The sequence below is a fragment of the Liolophura sinensis genome, chromosome 1, assembly GCF_032854445.1.
Source record: "Liolophura sinensis isolate JHLJ2023 chromosome 1, CUHK_Ljap_v2, whole genome shotgun sequence".
In the NCBI taxonomy this organism is placed as follows: Eukaryota; Metazoa; Mollusca; class Polyplacophora; order Chitonida; family Chitonidae; genus Liolophura; species Liolophura sinensis.
Window position 1 is genome coordinate 32,829,447 of NC_088295.1, and position 9,177 is coordinate 32,838,623.

The 9,177-nt window shown below is 38.2% G+C and overlaps 1 long non-coding RNA gene across 1 annotated transcript; it reads right to left on the reverse strand.

The window, feature by feature from the left end:
- Positions 1 to 1,877: 1,877 nt before the first annotated feature.
- Positions 1,878 to 3,696, reverse strand: LOC135467933 (uncharacterized). Its single transcript, XR_010444200.1, has 3 exons — positions 3,605 to 3,696; positions 2,924 to 3,202; positions 1,878 to 1,991 (listed from the first exon to the last, which is right to left on the reverse strand). It is a non-coding gene; the product is annotated as an uncharacterized LOC135467933 (long non-coding RNA).
- Positions 3,697 to 9,177: the final 5,481 nt, after the last annotated feature.

Genomic DNA, 9,177 nt, shown 5'->3' on the forward strand with positions numbered 1-9,177 from the left:
TTGACGCCCGCACCCTTATTCTGTATGGCCAGTATTCCTTCAAATCAGTAAACTCACCACAAAGGGGATCCATGTCTGAAGTGAATGCACGGGTGACTACATTATTGAAAATTCCAGACTAAACAATATTTCAAATTTTAAAATCATACATCTGCAAACTGATTTTAAAATTTACATGGAAAGAGAGAGAGAGAGAGAGAAAAAAAAACAAACGGAAAACAAAAACATACAGATTATCAGTACACTGTGCTGAACTGCATCGTCGTATCGCGCGATAAAATCGTTTACAATTTACAAATACCATACGCTTTTCAAGCATATTAAACAGATGACGATCAGATTACACACAATTACATGTACGCTACCTTACCTACAATGACCAATGCTACAAGTACGTGTAGCACTCTTGGTCACTCATAGAAAAGCTATCGTTGACTGAACAAAGTAAGAAGTAGGAGGTCATTGCCATAGATGGTGCCAACAAAAGTCCCCGGAGCAGACCCTCCGGATTTGGTAAATAACTGACGGATTTTCTCACGCTTGACGGAAATATTTTCACCACAAATATCATGTGATTTCAAAATATGCTGAGGTGTCAGGTGACATAGAGCAAGATGCTTTGTTTGATGTCTTTCCCAGTTGACCTATGAATTTCCCACCACATTGTAATAAGGAAAACCAGAAAAAAAAAGAATACAAAGAAAAAATGTAACCGACCTTGGATTACCTATCTATCTAGCCATAGTTCCTCTCCCAAATCCACCAGAGTCAGTGTGTAGTTTGTAGGACCAGGGAAAGGTTTTGGGAAACTCCAACATGCTCTGTCAACTAGTCACTGTCACACTTGTATTCTTTATTACTGAGCTCACTTACCAGTGACAACTTGCTCTCTATCTTGCTGTAGCTCCTCTCCAAATCCACTAGGGTCAGTGTGTAGCTTGTAGGACCAGGGAAAGGCTCTGGCGGACTCCAGCATACACTCACATTCTTAGTTCCATTCACTGTTACGCGAATATCATACACCGCAGCTGGCACTGTAGAAAACAATTGAGTTTGTTTCGAGCGAATACCAGCACATTCAGCGGATATGTGAACACTGAAATGACTCTCACTATCTATCAAACGTAAACTTCAGTTCTATTCTATATTACTGAGACTTGTTATTTTTCTCTCAAAATTTTGGTTAAATGCTGCCGAATCACTAGGCACTGAGAGTAATCCGTTGATTTATGCAATACTTCAAATGTATTTAGGCCTATTGATATATACCGTAAATAAATGAAATGACACTTACCTGTAACGGTTACATTAATTTATTATTATTATGGATAGTTCGTTTTATATTAAATATGTGTTATATTAAATACCCATTTGTCTTTACCTCCCGCTTCTGTCATAACGTTCAGTCGGCTAGGTTCGTTTCCCGACAGAAATGTGACATAGAGGGCTAACTGATATTCAGTGTAGGGAAGCAGTCCAGTGATGTTGTAGGTGATATCAGCATTGTTAACATCGAAGACCTCTGTTCTCACGGATACGCAGGGAGAGGTAGGAATTGGCTTAGAAAAAAACAAAAATTCCACACCATTTAAACGATTTTATATATAAACGATATTTGGTGGAATTGTGCCAAAATAAAATATCCCACTTTTATCATCCAGGAGAGAACTGCTATGATACTGTATTTGGTTGAGGTTGCACAATGCGATAATTTACATTTTAAAAGTTTAATAGTTACTTTAATTCAGGAGAGTTTTATACAACTACTCGTGATGTCGTCTGTCAGCTCAAAGGTCTGTGTCCAGTTTTCCGCAGACCTGCATATAAACTTACGAAAAGAAGCTCATCAGCAAAATACACGGTCTGAACACAGCTTCCACCCCAAGACACCACCATTATGTAACTTCTTATGTTGTTATCTGTCCTCTGCCAGTTCAGCTGTATACTCCGGGAAGTTTTAGACTGGACTGAGATGTTGACAGGGGAAGGGTCTGTTTGACAGAGACATGTACATGTATAAAGTACAAGTGAATAGTCTCCGCCACAGCGAAATTTGTAAACTCCATTACTACAGACAAATGCATAATTCGTTTGTGTGGTATCTATCTGTGGTGATCCATTTTCCCTCGAAATCGGATTGAGATTCCGCTTTTTGGTCTTCAGCAAGTGAAAACAGCTTTATTTAAAGTTAATGTATTGTAATTATTTCTTTTTAAATATATTTATTATTTACAGATAAAGGTTTCCGCGTGAGGATCGAAAACCAGAATAAACAGGTAAAAATGCCGGGAAGATGCCTTTACTCCATCATTTTTCATAAAATATAAGAAAATGAAACCAAAAAAATAAGCAAATTGTAGGTCTAGGTACTTGATACTGTCTAGCACCGTACTAGCCTCAATGATGTTAATAATCCTTAGCGCCATAGTTTTCTCCATGAGAGCAAATAAAGTAATAAAACCCTAGATAGGCTTACGCTTCTAGGTAGAGCTAGTGCGTATCAAGTCATCTTGGTGCTCGCTACGCGCCTACTACATGTACAAGATTACACCTACAACTTTATACCGAATACATGTTTTTCATGTATTTTTCATTCGTTTTCTTGTTTTATCTATTCAGTCATCATGCTCCCGGTAGAATAGTGCTCATGATGACCAGTGTGAACGTCCTTTAAAGGTTAATATGCAAAGAGTTTGTCAATAACAAACACCCCAGGTACAAAATACCGCTATTTTGAACTATGCCGAATGAAAAATGTCCTTGGCAGAATAAAGAAAAATACAAATGTCACATATATTGCAGCGGCCAACCTTGTACATGTAGGATATACTAAGCAGATGTAATGATTTATATGTCTTGTGATTATCAGTTCGCCCACTATTTATATACGTAAGCTAGAGGACGCCAAAAATTATATACTTACTTAACGTTACGCTTAGAAATTCCACGTACGATGAGTTTAATTGTCCAGACTGTGACTTCACCAGCATGTTGTATACCCCAGGCATTGGAGGTTTGAATACATGGCGGTATTCATCAGTGGTATTCTGGTAGGGAACTTCATCTTCTTTTGACCAGCCCAAAGTGTCATGTATTCTCACATAGAATCTGTCTACAATGCCTCCTCCATTCCGCCATCTCACAGCAATAGTCTGATCTCCTGAAGAGGGAGTGATGAACAGAAGAACCGGCCGGGAAGGGGCTGGAATATAGAAACACAATATATACAGTTTGTGATATTACAGTGGACACTGAGTTCATACTCAATAATATTGCACTCATACGATGGCGGTCACTGTTATTGGCGGAGGAAGCCGGAGTTCCCGGTCAATAGCACCGACCTTTGACAAGTTAGTGAAGAACTTTGTCACATGTGAGGTACACATGTACTTGTAATTTATTAGACCTCACGTCTCAAATCTCTCAAAATCCTGTTTCGTCATGACATTTAATAAAGAATATCGGGATACATTAACCCTCGAGAACTGGTCAACTTTTAGCAACGCCAGGTCCTTCTAAGTGTGTACATGCAGTTGTGTCATCAAGTATCAGTTGTCTCAGCATAGAAAAGAAGTGGATTTTTATGGTATGCACGTGTACTCACTCAGTGTGACCGTGAGTGATGAGGACCTGGAAGACTGGACACCTCTGGACTCTGCTATCAACCACAGAGTGTAGGTCTGACCTTTGACCAACCTATCTGTAGGAATTGTGGTACTCTGTGGCTGGTTACCAAATACCGACACCTCCTTAGTGACAGCAGCATCACTTAAAGGCTGGGCAGTCACAATGACGTTGTAAAGCTGACCTGTGTCTATTGTCCACGTGACCCGGATACCACCAGACTCTTCCACGGCACTGGTTAACGTGGGTGTTGATGGAACTAGAAATAAAAGAAAGTGTTGCACGTGTTTCATGTATTGTATAAAGCTACTGAATGTCTTGTTCAACTGATATAATGGATATTACCTGACTATTGAGAATAAGTTTGCATACCCGTATAGTTTTAGACACAGTCAATGGTTAGAATGGACAATCACTTTGTAATTTTTGCAAAACCTATTGTTGTTAAAATGTTTGGTAAGTTAATATTATATTTAAAGATAAACAAAAAAACAAAAGTTTAACTTCACAAAAAAATTATTTGAGGACAAAAAACTTTATAAGGATCCTTGAAGAAGGTAGCGTCCATAGCAATTAAAGAGATAAATTTTTGTAAATATTATTTCGATAAAAGGGTAGAATTGTTTCAAATGTAAACATTCAAATAACTTGACTGTTGAATCTGTAAGGGTACCACTATCGGAGAGTAAAGATGAGAAACAACTGACTTGTTCATCTCCCAGATAACCGATATGCCTTACACAAGATCAAACAAAGAAACACAAAGACACTTGAATACGTTCAATACATATATTTGAACAAAATAAACAAATAATACAAATGACATTGATATACAAAACAATACAAATAATTACAAAATATATGGTTTCTTACTGATGACAGGGTCTATATCCGGATGGAATATTCCGGCTTCCAAAAGCGAGTCAGTCCACGTAAATATAAAATTTACAGTCAAGATGAATTCCTCAATATACCGATGACAGTCCGATAAGTTGTTTATTCCTCAACTGCCTGTGAATGTGTAACTTCTCGACTTTTGACAGTAGCGTTTGTGATGTCAAGCTGTCGATATACGTTTCCTCGGAAATATACACATAGTCGCCTTTAAGGTAAGCTGTGATGAAATGTACGTAATGTCACAAAGGGATAATGAGTGATACAAGCTCCATAATAACGTCTCCAAAAATAGCAAGTGACGAAACATTAGCTCACAAAGCGCTCTGTGCAGAAAATGGAGGACAAATGATGAATGTCGAATGGTATGAAACCCGATATATCCAAACCCAGCAATATCCTTCACAATGAATGAGAGTAAATGTGACTGCTCTCAAATGGACATTAGTAAATGACTGCTTACATGTGGATAATAATGAATGAACTCCGTCGGTAAAATGTATAGACTAACGTAAAAGAAAATTCGGAAAGATGTTACCAATACATATTTCTAGAATGTACAGTGTATTTACAATAACCCTAAACGCATGAACACCGAAGCCTCGAGAACGCTCGACTAAATTACAGTGCAGGCTATAACGTACAGAAAGAAAAAAATGTACGTCATACAATGACAACCATAAAAAATTAAAAAATATAATTCAATGTTTACAAACAAGGTTCGTAACAAGTCAAAACTGCAACTGACTAGTGTTTAATGCGGTAAACCAGACCATTCTATCAGTCCACGGAGGACAGTTTCATGTGTGGAGGAAAACTGAGTGTACAGTGTATAAACCATCGGCTTGTGGCAGGCAAGTGATGTCGTACACAGTTCATATAAGACTATCCTAGAACACCCGACAGATTAAATCTATCGACCGCTAAAAATTTCTATTATATGGCTGGGACCTAACCAACACCTCATGCTTCCAAGAGTTTGACAGTAAGCATTAAGCACAACGGCCTTTAAACAGAAGAACCATATTTATGGTACATTCACACTGCGGTGCGGTATGATACGGTAGTCATTCGCCTCAGGCGGTACTTATTGGGCTCATGCGAATTCCGCGTCAAATCGCTCACCGCGTGAGAATTTCGATCAGAGAATTCACGTGATTTTGCTTGACCTGAGTTGCCTTTTTTCTATGCATCAGGTTCAAGTTACGGTGTTGGACATCAACGTGAAAAAGCAGTCGTTTTTACATCTTTTTGACATTGTGGTTTACCCCACACTTGTGTATTGAGTGACCACACATAAAATGTCAGATAGCTCAGGGGCATTTATGAGCAAGTCATTAAAGCATGTGGACTCTTAAGAGAAAAAACAAAACCAGCAAACTTTTGTTAAGTAAACATGCCCATAAATGATAGATATGTATGCAGGAGCAAATAAAACTAAAACCGTATTTATTTATTTACTTATTTATTTATCTTTAAATTGGTGTTTAATGCAATACATTAATACAAGATTGCTGTCATTTTTCTGGGGGAGGGAGAGTAATCTACAGACCATAGATAATGCACTGACGAACTTTTCAAAATGTGACGTCCATAAATGCCTACACGTGTCATAATGGTAGAAAAGACAAGTCTTCAAGACACTCCGTGCTTGCACCCGCGTCTCTTTTTTTGTAAAAGCTCTGTATTTGAGTGTATGACTTCTCTTCTGAGCTTCTTCTGTTTGTGCTGTGACATACTTTCATCATACTTCTATTGTATAGATGGCGACACAATACTTTGCCGTTAAGCAGATTTCAAGGGAAATATCCACGTCTATATTTCACCACGTGTTCCCAAACATTTTACACCAAAGCTACACGCAGATGAACTAAACAAGAACACATTTTCACTTTCAGTTTAACATTTTATCTCAGGAATCGTCATATTCCTAAAATAGGTGGCAAGTCTTTTATTAAATGTGAAAGTAGGTTTGCTAACATTTGGAGGAACCAAATAAGAACAAGTTATACTATGCCGTCTTACCGTATACCAGAGTAGTTGTCTGCAGAGGGGCTGGAGTGGTGACGACGACAGAGCCTGTGAAGGAGAGTAGGAGAGTCAGACAATCAAGGATACAGTCAGTTCATTTATCAGTTAACAGCATTGGACGTGCTATATCAACAAAACACAATGTTCATCGAACAAAACTGCTCAAAATCAAGTGAGTCGTCAATAATTTACAAAGTTATCTCCCGAATGATAAGAGCGTCTTCCATTTACTTCCACCCAAGTTAAAAGTTAGCAATCTTTCTTTCACGAAAAGTTGTTTTTGCACATATATTTATCAATTGTTGCTTATTACTTGTCTAACCTCCACTCTATGGAAATCACAGCTTGTTTAAATGAGGCTGTAGGCTGTCAAAAATGAGAGTAAACAGGATCCGAAGCGTACCTTGTTGCTCACTGACAGTAGCTGTCACAGAGGTAATATAATAGCTGCACACAGATCCAGTTCTTGTCCTGACGGTGACATCGTGGGTTTCGCCAACGGTTAGCGGATTGGTCAGATTGGCTAATAGGATTTCTGGTCCGAACGTGTGACGACTGAGGTTCATTGATCCTGACGACAGCTGCTTTCCTCCGCCGTATATATACACATTAATCCCGTCATAGTAACCAGCTAACAGGTTGACAGATGCGACAACTTTGCGGGTAGTCAGGGAGGTAACCGTGAGAGCAATGGGAGGCAGGGGTGGTATATCTGTGGTGGAAATAAAGCACACTTTCATCAGCATGATCATTACCATGACACACGAGTTATAGAAAGGGGGTTACGTATCAACAAAATTCTGATCTGGCAACATGCAAATGATATTACCAGCAGACATTCCGTAACATGAAATCCGGCACTGTCTCCGGGCAATCCGATTTAAAGTTGAATGTTTTTAAGCTCGACGTTATAAGTACCAAAAATAAAAAATTAATGCAAACTACTTTTAAACAACACCATCCGTTCCAATGACTATAGGGTTCAACTTCATATCGGCAGTGTTTCAGTCATATTGTACCGCGAATATGTTAGAACGAAACAGTTGTATGTCGACAGGAGAACATCACATCAGAACTAAAAGTAAACAGAACAATATAAAATAAATTCGTATAAAATTTTAAAATAACATAAAATCTACTTTTGTATACTTACCTTCAAAATGTGTTTTAAATATTTAACTGCGTCATCGACAGGAATCCGGTCAAATAAAACTAATATAGAGTCAACTGTCACACGGAACAGTCAATTGTGGTTTAATAGATATGGACCTATTCTATCTACCAAGCCCACATAAGATCTTTGTGGATCATTGAGAAATCACCGATGGGGCGATGCCCTTTAAGTTTTTCAGGAACAGAAGGATAAACCGAGGACGACGAACGGCAGTCGCAAGGAATCGGACGAGAGAAGTAATATATCGGTAGGAGTTTTATACATAGGATTGTGAGGATCTCGCAAAGACATCACGTGATACTCTTAAAATCTGTGATAATCTTGAAATTAGTACAGTAACGTACTACTTGATGGATCCGAAATACCGTCCCCAAAACGTCTATGGGCTCACGCAGCTAGTAAAACATTTGTACGTGCTAAATGCTCCCGATACGCCCTATGACGGGGAAAGATCGCCATGGCTTCGTTATATTTGGCCAATTTTCCAAGAAATTTGGATCTGTACAGGCGTCTTGTCACGTGACCGAACTGATCGCCTTTTACGTCAAACTTGCCCAGAGGGCTCATGTCCTGTTCAGGTTCTCGATGTAGGAAGTTAAACCTACCTGTAATTGGAAGGCACTATATAAGCTGTGTCTTTTAGACAAAGATAAATCAACTTCTCAGGTATTTTTCTAGTATTGTAGTAAAATGCGTTTAGTAATTGGTAATGCAGTGTTTGCGCTGTCAGCCCTAATTAATATCGATGATTTCTTGTGTAACTATGTATAAAATTGAGCTGTTTACATCGATAATTGAACCAATATCAAAGTCAAAGTACCCCATTATATATGGCTGGAATTAAGCGCCCTATGTTTAAGAATATTTCATAAATACGAGTAAATCATCGGCTTCAGCCAAGTGACTGGCTTGTGATGCACACATGTTTGCCTGTATAACTGACTGTCTGCCACGTCGGTTGGAAGGCATTCGTCAAAGTTCTGAATTGCTCTTTTCTCTTAGGGGAGGTTGGTGGGGGGATTCATGTATGGATATTGGTAAAGTTTATGTTAAGAAAAGTTGCTTAAAAACAAGGCACATAATTATGTCCAAATGAACCATTTCTTAGTCATGAAATATTGAATGCTTCACAAGAAATGGAAATTTAAACATCAAATTTTCTGTTCTTGTCTTGCGTTATTCCATAGTCATTCATTCATTCTATCTTAAACATTGCGTTTTGTGGAAACATGAAAGGAACAAAAACTATGCGATGCAAGCCAGCTTCTTTTTAGTAATTCGCAATATACAAAAAAAAAAAAGAAAAATCAATTAAAACCAAAACAACAGCACACGTTTCGGAAAACATTAAAAGATAAGAAAATATTTTGACAGATAACATTGTTTGAATACATCTCATTGTTTAATATTCAAAGCAAGGCAAATTGGTATGAAGATGTGGAAAGTTGGCACCA